At 44.7% G+C, this 19869-nt stretch overlaps 1 protein-coding gene across 1 annotated transcript in view; it reads left to right on the top strand.

Moving 5' to 3' along the window:
* The first annotated feature begins 301 nt into the window (after positions 1–301).
* Positions 302–19869, top strand: part of RAD21 (RAD21 cohesin complex component) — a 36919-nt gene continuing 17351 nt past the window's right edge. The window contains exon 1 of the mRNA XM_069957170.1: positions 302–471. The gene's annotated coding sequence lies outside the window, so the exon portion shown is untranslated. The remainder of the gene's footprint in view (positions 472–19869) is intronic.

The raw sequence follows: 19869 nt of genomic DNA on the forward strand, positions 1-19869 counted from the left end.
CCCCTTCACTTTACCCTGCCCACCTCCCCAAAACAACAACTATACCTATAAGAATCAGGATTATTTATTATATTTTCTTCTAATTTTTCCTTTTTGAAGTCCTTGAACCTAAAACATCATTCACACTGCGAAATAACAGCTGCTGTTTACAACCGCATGTATACTCCTCTTCATTGCCTACACCAAGATGGCGTCATCTCCCCGACAAACCCCGCCCCTTCCCCGCTGACGTCACACGCACGCCGCCCCTCTGCCCCGCTCATCTGCTTCCTCTCTATGGTCACGCTCCCTGGCTGTGTTATTTCATCAGTAAACATCCTGCGGATTTGAACGCGCTGTTTGGGCGGCAGGAAGGGGCGCGGCCGCCATCTTGTTTGTTTGAGTGTGGACCTGGCAGCGGCGGAGAGGCGGAAAGGGAGGCTGAGACTGAGCGGCGGCCGCTTGGCGGAGAGCGGGGGTCAGCACACGGCGGTGAGTGTCCTGTGGGGCTCCGGGGACGCGGGAGGGCGCGGGCTGAGGGGCGGCCTGGTGGCTGGCGGACTCCCCGGGGCGGATTTCTAATATGGCGGGCTGTCGGCAGGAGGAGGAGGCCGCACTCGGTCTTCTCCCCGCATGTACGGCAATAATAGGCGGGAAATGACCTAACTATACCCGGGGCTGAGGCCTGCTGCGGCTCCCCGTATACCCCGCCCGGTGCCGGCTGTCTGTGAGGCGGGAAACCTGAGGATTCTCCCCGGTGAGCGGGTCACGTCCGGGCTTGTCCTTCTTAAAGGGACCGCGCACCGTAACAACTCATCTTATATCAGACGCCTGTTATCAGTTACTGTACGTCCGGCTGATACCAGCGAGCAATAGCCGCATTCCCGCGGAAAATACTTATTTGGGGGCACTTTCCCTTTAAGTCTTAGGGTGCGTTCACACCTACAGGATCCGCAGCAGATTTGATGCTGTGTTCAGTTATTTAAATGAAATCTGCTGCGGATCCGGTAAGTGTGAACGTGCCCTTAAAGTGACCTGTAGGTTCAGCCTGACGTGGGACATCTGTGTAATTTATTTTCTTATACAGAACCTGTGATCAGCGGCTTCCAGCTGTCGTGGAACTACAACTCCCAGCATGCTGATAGTCTGAAGGAAAAAGTTTGTCAGTGTTACTGTATGTGCACAGTGGCCGTTACTGTATGTGCACAGTGGCCGTTTTATGCCGTGAAAAAGCAAATAATCATGCGCGGTGCATCTGTATGTCGCCACGAGGCTGAAGTTGGTTTCTTATTCGGCCAGTTTCTTATTCGGGGCTGAAGTTGGTTTCTTATTCGGCAGTTTCTTATTCAGAGGATTTTTCTTTTTCCTGTTTTAGCTATTATTCTTACAGAAAATGAATAATATTCATACCCTACCGTAAGTGAGGGGCCCTGAGAGGACTGGTGATAAAAATGGCAAAAAAGACCCCACGGTTGGCATAAAAATGGGCATGAAAGTAAAACCACAAAATTATAATTTAAAAATAAAATTGACTTTGGGCCACTGATCTCACACTGATAATACACAGAGAGGGATGCCCCGCATTACATCCAAGAGAGTCCAGCCTGGCCCAAAGTGGTTCTGGGTATAAAAACTGGCATCAAAGTGGGCACATAGCCATTTTTCATGATTTGAATAAGTAACAGGTATTTTCAAAGGGTTAAATGAGTTTGGGCCACTGATCTCACACTGATAATACACAGAGAGGGATCCCCCGCATCACATCCAAGAGAGTCCAGCCTGGCCCAAAGTGGTTCTGGGTATAAAAACTGGCATCAAAGTGGGCAGATTGGCATTTTTTCCTAATTTGAATAAGTAACAACTGTTTTCAAAGGGTTAAATGAGTTTGGGCCACGGATCTCACACTGATAATACACAGAGAGGGATCCCCCGCATCATACCCAAGAGAGTCCAGCCTGGCCCAAAGTGGTTCTGGGTATAAAAACTGGCATCAAAGTGGGCAGATTGGCATTTTTTCCTAATTTGAATAAGTAACAGCTGTTTTCAAAGGGTTAAATGAGTTTGGGCCACTGATCTCACACTGATAATACACAGAGAGGGATGCCCCGCATCACAACCAAGAGAGTCCAGCCTGGCCCAAAGTGGTACTGGGTATAAAAACTGGCATCAAAGTGGGCACATAGCCATATTTCATGATTTGAATAAGTAACAGCTATTTTCAAAGGGTTCAGTGAGTTTGGGCCACTGATCTCACACTACGTTCACACAGATAGGCATGCCCCGCATTACATCCAAGAGAGTCCAGCCTGGCCCAAAGTGGTTCTGGGTATAAAAACTGGCATCAAAGTTGGCAGATTGGCATTTTTCCCAATTTGAATAAGTAACAGGTATTTTCAAAGGGTTAAATGAGTTTGGGCCACTGATCTCACACTGATAATACACAGAGAGGGATGCCCGGCATCACATCCAAGAGACTCCAGCCTGGCCCAAAGTGGTTCTGGGTATAAAAACTGGCATCAAAGTGGGCAGATTGGCATTTTTTCCTAATTTGAATAAGTAACAGCTGTTTTCAAAGGGTTAAATGAGTTTGGGCCACGGATCTCACATTGATATTGCACAGAGAGGGATGCCCCGCATCATACCCAAGAGAGTCCAGCCTGGCCCAAAGTGGTTTTTGGTATAAAAACTGGCATCAAAGTGGGCAGATTGGCATTTTTTCCTAATTTGAATAAGTAACAGCTGTTTTCAAAGGGTTAAATGAGTTTGGGCCACTGATCTCACACTGATAATACACAGAGAGGGATGCCCCGCATCATACCCAAGAGAGTCCAGCCTGGCCCAAAGTGGTTCTGGGTATAAAAACTGGCATCAAAGTGGGCACATAGCCATTTTTCATGATTTGAATAAGTAACAGGTATTTTCAAAGGGTTAAATGAGTTTGGGCCACTGATCTCACACTGATAATACACAGAGAGGGATGCCCCGCATCACATCCAAGAGAGTCCAGCCTGGCCCAAAGTGGTTCTGGGTATAAAAACTGGCATCAAAGTGGGCACATAGCCATTTTTCATGATTTGAATAAGTAACAGCTATTTTCAAAGGGTTAAATGAGTTTGAACCACTGATCTCACATTGATATTACACAGAGAGGGATGCCCCGCATCACATCCAACAGAGTCCAGCCTGGCCCAAAGTGGTTCTGGGTATAAAAACTGGCATCAAAGTGGGCACATAGCCATTTTTCATGATTTGAATAAGTAACAGCTATTTTCAAAGGGTTAAATGAGTTTGGGCCACTGATCTCACATTGATATTACACAGAGAGGGATGCCCTGCATCACATCTAAGAGAGTCCAGCCTGGCCCAAAGTGGTTCTGGGTATAAAAACTGGCATCAAAGTGGGCAGATTGGCATTTTTTCCTAATTTGAATAAGTAACAGCTGTTTTCAAAGGGTTAAATGAGTTTGGGCCACTGATCTCACACTGATATTACACAGAGAGGGATGCCCCGCATCACATCCAAGAGAGTGCAGCCTGGCCCAAAGTGGTTCTGGGTATAAAAACTGGCATCAAAGTGGGCACATAGCCATTTTTCATGATTTGAATAAGTAACAGCTATTTTCAAAGGGTTAAATTAGTTTGGGCCACTGATCTCACATTGATATTACACAGAGAGGGATGCCCCGCATCACATCCAAGAGAGTCCAGCCTGGCCCAAAGTGGTTCTGGGTATAAAAACTGGCATCAAAGTGGGCAGATTGGCATTTTTTCCTAATTTGAATAAGTAACAGGTGTTTTCAAAGGGTTAAATGAGTTTGGGCCACTGATCTCACACTGATATTACACAGAGAGGGATGCCCCGCATCACATCCAAGAGAGTCCATCCTGGCTTAAAGTGGTTCTGGGTATAAAAACTGGCATCAAAGTGGGCAGATTGGCATTTTTTCCTAATTTGAATAAGTAACAGCTGTTTTCAAAGGGTTAAATGAGTTTGGGCCACTGATCTCACACTGATAATACACAGAGAGGGATGCCCCGCATCATACCCAAGAGAGTCCAGCCTGGCCCAAAGTGGTTCTGGGTATAAAAACTGGCATCAAAGTGGGCACAGAGCCATTTTTCATGATTTGAATAAGTAACAGCTATTTTCAAAGGGTTAAATGAGTTTGGGCCACTGATCTCACACTGATAATACACAGAGAGGGATGCCCCGCATCATACCCAAGAGAGTCCAGCCTGGCCTAAAGTGGTTCTGGGTATAAAAACTGGCATCAAAGTGGGCAGATTGGCATTTTTTCCTAATTTGAATAAGTAACAGCTGTTTTCAAAGGGTTAAATGAGTTTGGGCCACTGATCTCACACTGATAATACACAGAGAGGGATGCCCCGCATCACATCCAAGAGAGTCCAGCCTGGCCCAAAGTGGTTCTGGGTATAAAAACTGGCATCAAAGTGGGCACATAGCCATTTTTCATGATTTGAATAAGTAACAGCTATTTTCAAAGGGTTAAATGAGTTTGGGCCACTGATCTCACATTGATATTACACAGAGAGGGATGCCCCGCATCACATCCAAGAGACTCCAGCCTGGCCCAAAGTGGTTCTGGGTATAAAAACTGGCATCAAAGTTGGCAGATTGGCATTTTTTCCTAATTTGAATAAGTAACAGCTGTTTTCAAAGGGTTAAATGAGTTTGGGCCACTGATCTCACACTGATAATACACAGAGAGGGATGCCCTGCATCATACCCAAGAGAGTCCAGCCTGGCCCAAAGTGGTTCTGGGTATAAAAACTGGCATCAAAGTGGGCACATAGCCATTTTTCATGATTTGAATAAGTAACAGCTGTTTTCAAAGGGTTAAATGAGTTTGGGCCACTGATCTCACACTGATATTACACAGAGAGAGATGCCCCGCATCACAACCAAGAGAGTCCAGCCTGGCCCAAAGTGGTTCTGGGTATAAAAACTGGCATCAAAGTGGGCACATAGCCATATTTCATGATTTGAATAAGTAACAGCTATTTTCAAAGGGTTCAGTGAGTTTGGGCCACTGATCTCACACTGATAATACACAGAGAGGGATGCCCCGCATCACATCCAACAGAGTCCAGCCTGGCCCAAAGTGGTTCTGGGTATAAAAACTGGCATCAAAGTTGGCAGATTGGCATTTTTCCCAATTTGAATAAGTAACAGGTATTTTCAAAGGGTTAAATGAGTTTGGGCCACTGATCTCACACTGATAATACACAGAGAGGGATGCCCCGCATCACATCCAACAGAGTCCAGCCTGGCTCAAAGTGGTTCTGGGTATAAAAACTGGCATCAAAGTGGGCACATAATCATTTTTCATGATTTGAATAAGTAACAGCTATTTTCAAAGGGTTAAATGAGTTTGGGCCACTGATCTCACATTGATATTACACAGAGAGGGATGCCCTGCATCACATCTAAGAGAGTCCAGCCTGGCCCAAAGTGGTTCTGGGTATAAAAACTGGCATCAAAGTGGGCAGATTGGCATTTTTTCCTAATTTGAATAAGTAACAGCTGTTTTCAAAGGGTTAAATGAGTTTGGGCCACTGATCTCACACTGATATTACACAGAGAGGGATGCCCCGCATCACAACCAAGAGAGTGCAGCCTGGCCCAAAGTGGTTCTGGGTATAAAAACTGGCATCAAAGTGGGCACATAGCCATTTTTCATGATTTGAATAAGTAACAGCTATTTTCAAAGGGTTAAATTAGTTTGGGCCACTGATCTCACATTGATATTACACAGAGAGGGATGCCCCGCATCACATCCAAGAGAGTCCAGCCTGGCCCAAAGTGGTTCTGGGTATAAAAACTGGCATCAAAGTGGGCAGATTGGCATTTTTTCCTAATTTGAATAAGTAACAGCTGTTTTCAAAGGGTTAAATGAGTTTGGGCCACTGATCTCACACTGATAATACACAGAGAGGGATGCCCCGCATCACATCCAAGAGAGTCCAGCCTGGCCCAAAGTGGTTCTGGGTATAAAAACTGGCATCAAAGTTGGCAGATTTGAATTTTTTCCTGATTTGAATAAGTAACAGCTGTTTTCAAAGGGTTAAATGAGTTTGGGCCACTGATCTCACACTGATAATACACAGAGAGGGATGCCCCGCATCACACTGATAATACACAGAGAGGGATGCCCTGTGGGTCCTTACCAGACTTTGGAGCAAATGCCAAACTTTACTGAAACGGTAATGAGGATTAAGGTAAAACACGCCTTTATCCATGGCGTTTTTGGTGCAATAAGGAGCTATCAGCAGTTTAGATTAATCTAACTGGCTGACAGTTCCCCTTTATTAATGGTCATTATTTGCCCTTATTTTTACTTTGTTTAAACATAGCCTAAAGGGTTATCCTGGAAAAATTGAAAAAAAAAAGAACGAAAATTAACCCTTAACTAAAGAACTTATATATTCCTTGTTGGCTTTACTCGGAGATTGCTGGTCCCGTCACATGATGCAACCTTTCTTACAGTGATGTCCTACTTCCTTTCATCTTCTTGGGTATGGTGACGTCAGCACTTGGGGGCAAAGCCATCTCTCGTACCCAGAACGGCCTTCCTACACGTGCGCAGTGCGATCATTAGTATTGCAGCATGCATCTGCTAATCCCACTGGGTACAGGGACATCAATGCTCCCGTAATCAGGTTCTGCTGGCTACAAGGGCGGTCTTACTGGCTACAAAGGGGTCCTATATGGCTACAAGGGGACCCTGACATTGCAGGCAACACATAGGACAAATATATTTCAATGGCCCTGTTCACACATCTGTACAAGTGTTCAGGTCCACGTCCCGCGCTACAAAAAAATAAAGGATAGATTATAGTGCGGACTTGCATTTGCGGCACGAATCATTGTCTTCTACATAGTGCTCCGTAAACTGCGTAGCACTGTTACTGCACATTCATAGTGCGGTCCACCATTACAGGTCCGTATTCACTGGCTGAACTATGGATGTGTGAATGAGGCCTAACATAGCCTAAAGCAGACCTGTCTGCAGAAAACATTGCTGCAGGTATTGTTATTATAGAAATGTATTCAGGGTTAGCCGAGAAATGTTTAATAAGACGAGATGGGACAGCGAATTCTGGGATCCTGTTATGCTGACAAATGCCTCCTGAGTACTTTAGCCCTGTTTGCTTAAAGGGGTAGTGCGGCGCTAAACATTTATTCACAAAATACCCAGAACCACTTTGGGCCAGGCTGGACTCTCTTGGATCTGATGCGGGGCATCCCTCTCTGTGCAATATCAATGTGAGATCCGTGGCCCAAACTCATTTAACCCTTTGAAAACAGCTGTTACTTATTCAAATCATGAAAAATGGCTATGTGCCCACTTTGATGCCAGTTTTTATACCCAGAACCACTTTGGGCCAGGCTGGACTCTCTTGGATGTAATGCGGGGCATGCCTATCTGTGTGTACGTAGTGTGAGATCAGTGGCCCAAACTCATTTAACCCTTTGAAAATAGCTGTTACTTATTCAAATCATGAAAAATGGCTCTGTGCCCACTTTGATGCCAGTTTTTATACCCAGAACCACTTTGGGCCAGGCTGGACTCTCTTGGGTATGATGCGGGGCATCCCTCTCTGTGTATAATCAGTGTGAGATCAGTGGCCCAAACTCATTTAACCCTTTGAAAACAGCTGTTACTTATTCAAATTAGGAAAAAATGCCAATCTGCCCACTTTGATGCCAGTTTTTATACCCAGAACCACTTTGGGCCAGGCTGGACTCTCTTGCATGTGATGTGGGGCATCCCTCTCTGTGTATTATCAGTGTGAGATCAGTGGCCCAAACTCATTTAACCCTTTGAAAACACCTGTTACTTATTCAAAATAGGACAAAAATGCCCATCTGCCCACTTTGATGCCAGTTTTTATACCCAGAACCACTTTGGGCCAGGCTGGACTCTGTTGGATGTGATGCGGGGCATGCCTATCTGTGTATTATCAGTGTGAGATCAGTGGCCCAAACTCATTTAACCCTTTGAAAATACCTGTTACTTATTCAAATTGGGAAAAATGCCAATCTGCCAACTTTGATGCCAGTTTTTATACCCAGAACCAGTTTGGGCCAGGCTGGACTCTCTTGGGTATGATGCGGGGCATCCCTCTCTGTGTATTATCAGTGTGAGATCAGTGGCCCAAACTCATTTAACCCTTTGAAAACAGCTGTTACTTATTCAAATCATGAAAAATGGCTATGTGCCCACTTTGATGCCAGTTTTTACACCCAGAACCACTTTGGGCCAGGCTGGACTCTCTTGGATGTGATGCGGGGCATGCCTATCTGTGTGTATGTAGTGTGAGATCAGTGGCCCAAACTCATTTAACCCTTTGAAAACAGCTGTTACTTATTCAAATCATGAAAAATGGCTATGTGCCCACTTTGATGCCAGTTTTTATACCCAGAACCACTTTGGGCCAGGCTGGACTCTGTTGGATGTGATGCGGGGCATCCCTCTCTGTGTAATATCAGTGTGAGATCAGTGGCCCAAACTCATTTAACCCTTTGAAAATACCTGTTACTTATTCAAATTGGGAAAAATGCCAATCTGCCAACTTTGATGCCAGTTTTTATACCCAGAACCACTTTGGGCCAGGCTGGACTCTCTTGGATGTAATGCGGGGCATGCCTATCTGTGTGTACATAGTGTGAGATCAGTGGCCCAAACTCACTGAACCCTTTGAAAATAGCTGTTACTTATTCAAATCATGAAATATGGCTATGTGCCCACTTTGATGCCAGTTTTTATACCCAGAACCACTTTGGGCCAGGCTGGACTCTCTTGGATCTGATGCGGGGCATCCCTCTCTGTGCAATATCAATGTGAGATCCGTGGCCCAAACTCATTTAACCCTTTGAAAACAGCTGTTACTTATTCAAATTAGGAAAAAATGCCAATCTGCCCACTTTGATGCCAGTTTTTATACCCAGAACCACTTTGGGCCAGGCTGGACTCTCTTGGATGTGATGCGGGGGATCCCTCTCTGTGTATTATCAGTGTGAGATCAGTGGCCCAAACTCATTTAACCCTTTGAAAATACCTGTTACTTATTCAAATCATGAAAAATGGCTATGTGCCCACTTTGACGCCAGTTTTTATACCCAGAACCACTTTGGGCCAGGCTGGACTCTCTTGGGTATGATGCAGGGCATCCCTCTCTGTGTATAATCAGTGTGAGATCAGTGGCCCAAACTCATTTAACCCTTTGAAAACAGCTGTTACTTATTCAAATTAGGAAAAAATGCCAATCTGCCCACTTTGATGCCTGTTTTTATACCCAGAACCACTTTGGGCCAGGCTGGACTCTGTTGGATGTGATGCTGGGCATCCCTCTCTGTGTAATATCAATGTGAGATCAGTGGCCCAAACTCATTTAACCCTTTGAAAATAGCTGTTACTTATTCAAATCATGAAAAATGGCTATGTGCCCACTTTGATGCCAGTTTTTATATCCAGAACCACTTTGGGCCAGGCTGGACTCTGTTGGATGTGATGCGGGGCATCCCTCTCTGTGTAATATCAGTGTGAGATCAGTGGCCCAAACTCATTTAACCCTTTGAAAATACCTGTTACTTATTCAAATTGGGAAAAATGCCAATCTGCCAACTTTGATGCCAGTTTTTATACCCAGAACCACTTTGGGCCAGGTTGGACTCTCTTGGATGTAATGCGGGGCATCCCTCTCTGTGTATTATCAGTGTGAGATCAGTGGCCCAAACTCATTTAACCCTTTGAAAATAGCTGTTACTTATTCAAATCATGAAAAATGGCTATGTGCCCACTTTGATGCCAGTTTTTATACCCAGAACCACTTTGGGCCAGGCTGGACTCTGTTGGATGTGATGCGGGGCATCCCTCTCTGTGTAATATCAGTGTGAGATCAGTGGCCCAAACTCATTTAACCCTTTGAAAATACCTGTTACTTATTCAAATTGGGAAAAATGCCAATCTGCCAACTTTGATGCCAGTTTTTATACCCAGAACCACTTTGGGCCAGGCTGGACTCTCTTGGATGTGATGCGGGGCATGCCTATCTGTGTGTACGTAGTGTGAGATCAGTGGCCCAAACTCACTGAACCCTTTGAAAATAGCTGTTACTTATTCAAATCATGAAATATGGCTATGTGCCCACTTTGATGCCAGTTTTTATACCCAGAACCACTTTGGGCCAGGCTGGACTCTCTTGGATGTGATGCGGGGCATCCCTCTCTGTGTAATATCAATGTGAGATCAGTGGCCCAAACTCATTTAACCCTTTGAAAATAGCTGTTACTTATTCAAATCATGAAAAATGGCTCTGTGCCCACTTTGATGCCAGTTTTTATACCCAGAACCAGTTTGGGCCAGGCTGGACTCTCTTGGGTATGATGCGGGGCATCCCTCTCTGTGTATAATCAGTGTGAGATCAGTGGCCCAAACTCATTTAACCCTTTGAAAACAGCTGTTACTTATTCAAATTAGGAAAAAATGCCAATCTGCCCACTTTGATGCCTGTTTTTATACCCAGAACCACTTTGGGCCAGGCTGGACTCTCTTGGATGTGATGCGGGGCATGCCTATCTGTGTGTATGTAGTGTGAGATCAGTGGCCCAAACTCATTTAACCCTTTGAAAACAGCTGTTACTTATTCAAATCATGAAAAATGGCTATGTGCCCACTTTGATGCCAGTTTTTACACCCAGAACCACTTTGGGCCAGGCTGGACTCTCTTGGATGTGATGCGGGGCATGCCTATCTGTGTGTATGTAGTGTGAGATCAGTGGCCCAAACTCATTTAACCCTTTGAAAACAGCTGTTACTTATTCAAATTAGGAAAAAATGCCAATCTGCCCACTTTGATGCCAGTTTTTATACCCAGAACCACTTTGGGCCAGGCTGGACTCTCTTGGATCTGATGCGGGGCATCCCTCTCTGTGTAATATCAATGTGAGATCAGTGGCCCAAACTCATTTAACCCTTTGAAAATAGCTGTTACTTATTCAAATCATGAAAAATGGCTATGTGCCCACTTTGATGCCAGTTTTTATACCCAGAACCACTTTGGGCCAGGCTGGACTCTGTTGGATGTGATGCGGGGGATCCCTCTCTGTGTATTATCAGTGTGAGATCAGTGGCCCAAACTCATTTAACCCTTTGAAAATACCTGTTACTTATTCAAATTGGGAAAAATGCCAATCTGCCAACTTTGATGCCAGTTTTTATACCCAGAACCACTTTGGGCCAGGCTGGACTCTCTTGGATGTAATGCGGGGCATGCCTATCTGTGTGTACGTAGTGTGAGATCAGTGGCCCAAACTCACTGAACCCTTTGAAAATAGCTGTTACTTATTCAAATCATGAAAAATGGCTATGTGCCCACTTTGACGCCAGTTTTTATACCCAGAACCACTTTGGGCCAGGCTGGACTCTGTTGGATGTGATGCGGGGCATCCCTCTCTGTGTAATATCAGTGTGAGATCAGTGGCCCAAAGTCAATTTTATTTTTAAATAATAATTTTGTGGTTTTACTTTCATGCCCATTTTTATGCCAACCGTGGGATCTTTTTTGCCATTTTTATCACCGGTCCCCTCAGGACTCCTCACTTACGGTAGGGTATGAATATTATTCATTTTCTTTAAGAATAATAGCTAAAACAGGAAAAAGAAAAATCCTCTGAATAAGAAACTGCCGAATAAGAAACCAACTTCAGCCCCGAATAAGAAACTGGCCGAATAAGAAACCAACTTCAGCCTCGTTATGTCGCCCATATTGGAGAATTTTGGGTAAAAGTGCAAAGACCCATTGACTTGTGTTGGTGTCCGTGTCGCTGGTACGGACGGTCGGTATGGCAACAGGTGGTGGGGATGTGTTGGAGGGAGAGATTGTGGCCCCCAGCAGAGATGAGTGGTGCTGTCTGCAGGGCTGGGTACTGGTTGGAGGAGGCTGCTGGGGAAGGGGGTTTGGAACCAAAAAGGAAAATGTTCAATTCTTAGAAGTTTTAGGAAAGGAAATTTTTGTTTATCTGCAAAAAAAAAAGTCTTTTTTAACTATGAAAAGATCATATTGTTTATGTGATGGATACAAAGAAATGTAAAGAATCTGGGAGGAGAGGATTGGGCGCTGCACAAAACATGGAAGAAAGCAGACCAGGGGTGATCTGCGGTGTGTAGTAGTACAGTATAGGACATGATGGATAAGGCAGGAGATGTGCGGTGTGTAGTAGTAGTACAGTATAGGACATGATGGATAAGGCAGGAGATGTGCGGTGTGTAGTAGTAGTACAGTATAGGACATGATGGATAAGGCAGGAGATGTGCGGTGTGTAGTAGTAGTACAGTATAGGACATGATGGATAAGGCAGGAGATGTGCGGTGTGTAGTAGTAGTACAGTATAGGACATGATGGATAAGGCAGGAGATGTGCGGTGTGTAGTAGTAGTACAGTATAGGACATGATGGATAAGGCAGGAGATGTGCGGTGTGTAGTAGTAGTACAGTATAGGACATGATGGATAAGGCAGGAGATGTGCGGTGTGTAGTAGTAGTACAGTATAGTACATGATGGATAAGGCAGGAGATGTGCGGTGTGTAGTAGTAGTACAGTATAGGACATGATGGATAAGGCAGGAGATGTGCGGTGTGTAGTAGTAGTACAGTATAGGACATGATGGATAAGGCAGGAGATGTGCGGTGTGTAGTAGTAGTACAGTATAGGACATGATGGATAAGGCAGGAGATGTGCGGTGTGTAGTAGTAGTAGTACAGTATAAGACATGATGGATAAGGCAGGAGATGTGCGGTGTGTAGTAGTAGTACAGTATAGGACATGATGGATGAGGCAGGAGATGTGCGGTGTGTAGTAGTAGTCCAGTATAGGACATGATGGATAAGGCAGGAGATGTGCGGTGTGTAGTAGTAGTAGTAGTACAGTATAGGACATGATGGATGAGGCAGGAGATGTGCGGTGTGTAGTAGTAGTACAGTATAGGACATGATGGATAAGGCAGGAGATGTGTGGTGTGTGTAGTAGTAGTAGTACAGTACATGATGGATAAGGCAGGAGATGTGCGGTGTGTAGTAGTAGTAGTACAGTATAGGACATGATGGATAAGGCAGGAGATGTGCGGTGTGTAGTAGTAGTACAGTATAGGACATGATGGATAAGGCAGGAGATGTGCGGTGTGTAGTAGTAGTACAGTATAGTACATGATGGATGAGGCAGGAGATGTGCGGTGTGTAGTAGTAGTAGTAGTACAGTATAGGACATGATGGATAAGGCAGGAGATGTGCGGTGTGTAATAGTAGTACAGTATAGGACATGATGGATAAGGCAGGAGATGTGCGGTGTGTAGTAGTAGTAGTACAGTATAGTACATGATGGATGAGGCAGGAGATGTGCGGTGTGTAGTACAGTATAGGACATGATGGATAAGGCAGGAGATGTGCGGTGTGTAATAGTAGTACAGTATAGGACATGATGGATAAGGCAGGAGATGTGCGGTGTGTAGTAGTAGTAGTACAGTATAGTACATGATGGATGAGGCAGGAGATGTGCGGTGTGTAGTACAGTATAGGACATGATGGATAAGGCAGGAGATGTGCGGTGTGTAGTACAGTATAGGACATGATGGATAAGGCAGGAGATGTGCGGTGTGTAGTAGTAGTACAGTATAGGACATGATGGATAAGGCAGGAGATGTGCGGTGTGTAGTAGTAGTACAGTATAGGACATGATGGATAAGGCAGGAGATGTGCGGTGTGTAGTAGTAGTACAGTATAGGACATGATGGATAAGGCAGGAGATGTGCGGTGTGTAGTAGTAGTACAGTATAGTACATGATGGATGAGGCAGGAGATGTGCGGTGTGTAGTAGTAGTAGTAGTACAGTATAGGACATGATGGATAAGGCAGGAGATGTGCGGTGTGTAATAGTAGTACAGTATAGGACATGATGGATAAGGCAGGAGATGTGCGGTGTGTAGTAGTAGTACAGTATAGGACATGATGGATGAGGCAGGAGATGTGCGGTGTGTAGTACAGTATAGGACATGATGGATAAGGCAGGAGATGTGCGGTGTGTAATAGTAGTACAGTATAGGACATGATGGATAAGGCAGGAGATGTGCGGTGTGTAGTAGTAGTAGTACAGTATAGTACATGATGGATGAGGCAGGAGATGTGCGGTGTGTAGTACAGTATAGGACATGATGGATAAGGCAGGAGATGTGCGGTGTGTAGTAGTAGTAGTACAGTATAGGACATGATGGATAAGGCAGGAGATGTGCGGTGTGTAGTAGTAGTAGTACAGTATAGTACATGATGGATAAGGCAGGAGATGTGCGGTGTGTAGTAGTACAGTATAGGACATGATGGATAAGGCAGGAGATGTGCGGTGTGTAGTACAGTATAGGACATGATGGATAAGGCAGGAGATGTGCGGTGTGTAGTAGTAGTACAGTATAGGACATGACGGATAAGGCAGGAGATGTGCGGTGTGTAGTAGTAGTACAGTATAGGACATGACGGATAAGGCAGGAGATGTGCAGTGTGTAGTAGTATAGTACAGTATAGGACATGATGGATAAGGCAGGAGATGTGCGGTGTGTAGTAGTAGTAGTAGTAGTAGTACAGTATAGGACATGATGGATAAGGCAGGAGATGTGCGGTGTGTAGTAGTAGTAGTACAGTATAGTACATGATGGATGAGGCAGGAGATGTGCGGTGTGTAGTAGTATAGTACAGTATAGGACATGATGGATAAGGCAGGAGATGTGCGGTGTGTAGTAGTATAGTACAGTATAGGACATGATGGATAAGGCAGGAGATGTGCGGTGTGTAGTAGTATAGTACAGTATAGGACATGATGGATAAGGCAGGAGATGTGCGGTGTGTAGTAGTAGTACAGTATAGGACATGATGGATAAGGCAGGAGATGTGCGGTGTGTAGTAGTAGCACAGTATAGGACATGATGGATAAGGCAGGAGATGTGCGGTGTGTAGTAGTAGTAGTAATACAGTATAGGACATGATGGATAAGGCAGGAGATGTGCGGTGTGTAGTAGTAGTAGTAGTACAGTATAGGACATGATGGATAAGGCAGGAGATGTGTGGTGTGTAGTAGTAGTACAGTACATGATGGATAAGGCAGGAGATGTGCGGTGTAGTAGTAGTAGTACAGTATACAGTATAGGACATGATGGATAAGGCAGGAGATGTGCAGTGTGTAGTAGTAGTACAGTATAGGACATGATGGATAAGGCAGGAGATGTGCGGTGTGTAGTAGTAGTAGTACAGTATAGGACATGATGGATAAGGCAGGAGATGTGCGGTGTGTAGTAGTAGTAGTAGTAGTACAGTATAGGACATGATGGATAAGGCAGGAGATGTGCGGTGTGTAGTAGTAGCACAGTATAGGACATGATGGATAAGGCAGGAGATGTGCGGTGTGTAGTAGTAGCACAGTATAGGACATGATGGATAAGGCTGGAGATGTGCAGTGTGTAGTAGTAGTACAGTATACAGTATAGGACATGATGGATAAGGCAGGAGATGTGCGGTGTGTAGTAGTAGTACAGTATAGGACATGATGGATAAGGCAGGAGATGTGCGGTGTGTAGTAGTAGTACAGTATAGGACATGATGGATAAGGCAGGAGATGTGCGGTGTGTAGTAGTAGTACAGTATAGGACATGATGGATAAGGCAGGAGATGTGCGGTGTGTAGTAGTAGTAGTAGTACAGTATAGGACATGATGGATAAGGCAGGAGATGTGCAGTGTGTAGTAGTAGTACAGTATAGGACATGATGGATAAGGCAGGAGATGTGCGGTGTGTAGTAGTACAGTATAGGACATGATGGATAAGGCAGGAGATGTGCGGTGTGTAGTAGTAGTAGTACAGTATAGGACATGATGGATAAGGCAGGAGATGTGTGGTGTGTGTAATAGTAGTACAGTATAGGACATGATGGATAAGGCAGGAGATGTGCGGTGTGTAGTAGTAGTAGTACAGTATAGGACATGATGGATAAGGCAGGAGATGTGCGGTGTGTAGTAGTAGTACAGTATAGGACATGATGGATAAGGCAGGAGATGTGCGGTGTGTAGTAGTAGTACAGTATAGGACATGATGGATAAGGCAGGAGATGTGCGGTGTGTAGTAGTAGTAGTACAGTATAGGACATGATGGATAAGGCAGGAGATGTGTGGTGTGTGTAATAGTAGTACAGTATAGGACATGATGGATAAGGCAGGAGATGTGCGGTGTGTAGTAGTAGTAGTACAGTATAGGACATGATGGATAAGGCAGGAGATGTGTGGTGTGTAGTAGTAGTACAGTATAGGACATGATGGATAAGGCAGGAGATGTGCGGTGTGTAGTAGTAGTACAGTACATGATGGATAAGGCAGGAGATGTGTGGTGTGTAGTAGTAGTACAGTATAGGACATGATGGATAGGGCAGGAGATGTGCGGTGTTTAGTAGTAGTACAGTATAGGACATGATGGATAAGGCAGGAGATGTGCGGTGTGTAGTAGTAGTACAGTACATGATGGATAAGGCAGGAGATGTATGGTGTGTAGTAGTACAGTACATGATGGATAAGGCAGGAGATGTGTGGTGTGTAGTAGTAGTATAGTACATGATGGATAAGGCAGGAGATGTGCGGTGTGTAGTAGTAGTACAGTATAGGACATGATGGATAAGGCAGGAGATGTGCGGTGTGTAGTAGTAGTACAGTATAGGACATGATGGATAAGGCAGGAGATGTGCGGTGTGTAGTAGTAGTAGTAATACAGTATAGGACATGATGGATAAGGCAGGAGATGTGCGGTGTGTAGTAGTAGTAGTAGTACAGTATAGGACATGATGGATAAGGCAGGAGATGTGTGGTGTGTAGTAGTAGTACAGTACATGATGGATAAGGCAGGAGATGTGTGGTGTGTAGTAGTAGTACAGTACATGATGGATAAGGCAGGAGATGTGCGGTGTGTAGTAGTAGTAGTAGTACAGTATAGGACATGATGGATAAGGCAGGAGATGTGCAGTGTAGTAGTAGTAGTACAGTATACAGTATAGGACATGATGGATAAGGCAGCAGATGTGTGGTGTGTAGTAGTAGTACAGTATAGGACATGATGGATAAGGCAGGAGATGTGCGGTGTGTAGTAGTACAGTATAGGACATGATGGATAAGGCAGGAGATGTGTGGTGTGTAGTAGTAGTACAGTATAGGACATGATGGATAAGGCAGGAGATGTGCGGTGTGTAGTAGTACAGTATAGGACATGATGGATAAGGCAGGAGATGTGCAGTGTAGTAGTACAGTATACAGTATAGGACATGATGGATAAGGCAGCAGATGTGTGGTGTGTAGTAGTAGTAGTACAGTATAGGACATGATGGATAAGGCAGGAGATGTGCGGTGTGTAGTAGTACAGTATAGGACATGATGGATAAGGCAGGAGATGTGCGGTGTGTAGTAGTACAGTATAGGACATGATGGATAAGGCAGGAGATGTGCGGTGTGTAGTACAGTATAGGACATGATGGATAAGGCAGGAGATGTGCGGTGTGTAGTAGTAGTACAGTATAGGACATGATGGATAAGGCAGGAGATGTGCGGTGTGTAGTAGTAGTAGTACAGTATAGGACATGATGGATAAGGCAGGAGATGTGTGGTGTGTGTAATAGTAGTACAGTATAGGACATGATGGATAAGGCAGGAGATGTGGTGTGTGTAATAGTAGTACAGTATAGGACATGATGGATAAGGCAGGAGATGTGTAGTAGTAGTACAGTATAGGACATGATGGATAAGGCAGGAGATGTGCGGTGTGTAGTAGTAGTACAGTATAGGACATGATGGATAAGGCAGGAGATGTGCGGTGTGTAGTAGTAGTACAGTATAGTACATGATGGATAAGGCAGGAGATGTGCGGTGTGTAGTAGTAGTACAGTATAGGACATGATGGATAAGGCAGGAGATGTGCGGTGTGTAGTAGTAGTACAGTATACAGTATAGGACATGATGGATAAGGCAGGAGATGTGCGGTGTGTAGTAGTAGTACAGTATAGTACATGATGGATAAGGCAGGAGATGTGCAGTGTGTAGTAGTAGTACAGTATACAGTATAGGACATGATGGATAAGGCAGAAGATGTGCGGTGTGTAGTAGTAGTACAGTATAGGACATGATGGATGAGGCAGGAGATGTGCGGTGTGCAGTAGTACAGTATAGGACATGATGGATAAGGCAGGAGATGTGCGGTGTGTAATAGTAGTACAGTATAGGACATGATGGATAAGGCAGGAGATGTGCGGTGTGTAGTAGTAGTAGTAGTACAGTATAGTACATGATGGATAGGGCAGGAGATGTGCGGTGTGTAGTAGTAGTACAGTATTGTACATGATGGATAGGGCAGGAGATGTGCGGTGCGTAGTAGTAGTAGTAGTACAGTATAGTACATGATGGATAAGGCAGGAGATGTGCAGTGTGTAGTACAGTATAGGACATGATGGATGAGGCAGGAGATGTGCGGTGTGTAGTAGTAGTACAGTATAGGACATGATGGATAAGGCAGGAGATGTGCGGTGTGTAGTAGTACAGTATAGGACATGATGGATAAGGCAGGAGATGTGCGGTGTGTAGTAGTACAGTATAGGACATGATGGATAAGGCAGGAGATGTGCGGTGTGTAGTAGTAGTACAGTATAGGACATGATGGATAAGGCAGGAGATGTGCGGTGTGTAGTAGTAGTACAGTATAGGACATGACGGATAAGGCAGGAGATGTGCGGTGTGTAGTAGTAGTACAGTATAGGACATGATGGATAAGGCAGGAGATGTGCGGTGTGTAGTAGTAGTACAGTATAGTACATGATGGATAAGGCAGGAGATGTGCGGTGTGTAGTAGTAGTAGTAGTACAGTATAGGACATGATGGATAAGGCAGGAGGTGTGCGGTGTGTAGTAGTAGTACAGTATAGGACATGATGGATAAGGCAGGAGATGTGCGGTGTGTAGTAGTACAGTATAGGACATGATGGATAAGGCAGGAGATGTGCGGCTGTGTAGTAGTAGTACAGTATAGGACATGATGGATAAGGCAGGAGATGTGCGGTGTGTAATAGTAGTACAGTATAGGACATGATGGATAAGGCAGGAGATGTGCGGTGTGTAATAGTAGTACAGTATAGGACATGATGGATAAGGCAGGAGATGTGCGGTGTGTAGTAGTAGTAGTACAGTATAGGACATGATGGATAAGGCAGGAGATGTGCGGTGTGTAGTAGTAGTACAGTATACAGTATAGGACATGATGGATAAGGCAGGAGATGTGCGGTGTGTAGTAGTAGTACAGTATAGGACATGATGGATAAGGCAGGAGATGTGTGGTGTGTGTAGTAGTAGTACAGTATAGTACATGATGGATAAGGCAGGAGATGTGCGGTGTGTAGTAGTAGTACAGTATAGGACATGATGGATAAGGCAGGAGATGTGCGGTGTGTAGTAGTAGTACAGTATAGGACATGATGGATAAGGCAGGAGATGTGCGGTGTGTAATAGTAGTACAGTATAGGACATGATGGATAAGGCAGGAGATGTGCGGTGTGTAGTACAGTATAGGACATGATGGCTAAGGCAGGAGATGTGCGGTGTGTAGTAGTAGTACAGTATACAGTATAGGACATGATGGATAAGGCAGAAGATGTGCGGTGTGTAGTAGTACAGTATAGGACATGATGGATAAGGCAGGAGATGTGCGGTGTGTAATAGTAGTACAGTATAGGACATGATGGATAAGGCAGGAGATGTGCGGTGTGTAATAGTAGTACAGTATAGGACATGATGGATAAGGCAGGAGATG

Source organism: Dendropsophus ebraccatus, chromosome 2 (genome assembly GCF_027789765.1).
Source record: "Dendropsophus ebraccatus isolate aDenEbr1 chromosome 2, aDenEbr1.pat, whole genome shotgun sequence".
Taxonomy (NCBI): domain Eukaryota; kingdom Metazoa; phylum Chordata; class Amphibia; order Anura; family Hylidae; genus Dendropsophus; species Dendropsophus ebraccatus.